The sequence below is a fragment of the Cynara cardunculus genome (genome assembly GCF_001531365.2).
Source record: "Cynara cardunculus var. scolymus isolate 2C chromosome LG 6, CcrdV1, whole genome shotgun sequence".
In the NCBI taxonomy this organism is placed as follows: domain Eukaryota; kingdom Viridiplantae; phylum Streptophyta; class Magnoliopsida; order Asterales; family Asteraceae; genus Cynara; species Cynara cardunculus.
The window spans coordinates 9,975,615-9,976,171 of NC_037533.1; positions in this window are offsets into that span (position 1 = coordinate 9,975,615).

The window sequence follows — 557 nt, forward strand, 5'->3', positions numbered from 1 at the left end:
ACATCAAAGATTTTGCGTTGAGGAAAGCCATAATCTCGGATCTACGTTTCATTCTCAAGCCTAACTAATGGAGACGGGTACGCGTATTCTTATTCGTATGTTCTTAATAATTCATTGTGATACTCTTTATTTTCTTCAACAAATGGTATCAGAGCCACGTTTTCACATTGAATTATTAGAAATAATTAGTTTTTTTTTTGTGGTATAATTGTTTCGTAAAGTGAATCGTTTTGCTATGGGGATTTAAAAGGATTTTTTTATTTTGTCGCCATTGATTCGAATGAATAAAAAAAACTTTTGGATTAGAGTAATCGTGTGAAACAATTTCGATGGATGATTTTTTTTTTGGATATTAATGGTTTGAGATTTCTGCCGCCGTTTATTGTTCTTTAGATTCGTGATTATTATCGTTTTTCGTTTCTCTAGAACTCAAGTTTGACAGTCATATATTGTATAAATTGTTTATATATATTTTTGTGATATCCATATAAACGTACCTTTTTTTTGGGTGAAACTGATTACTACCATGACAATTGTTATATTTTATTATTGTTATT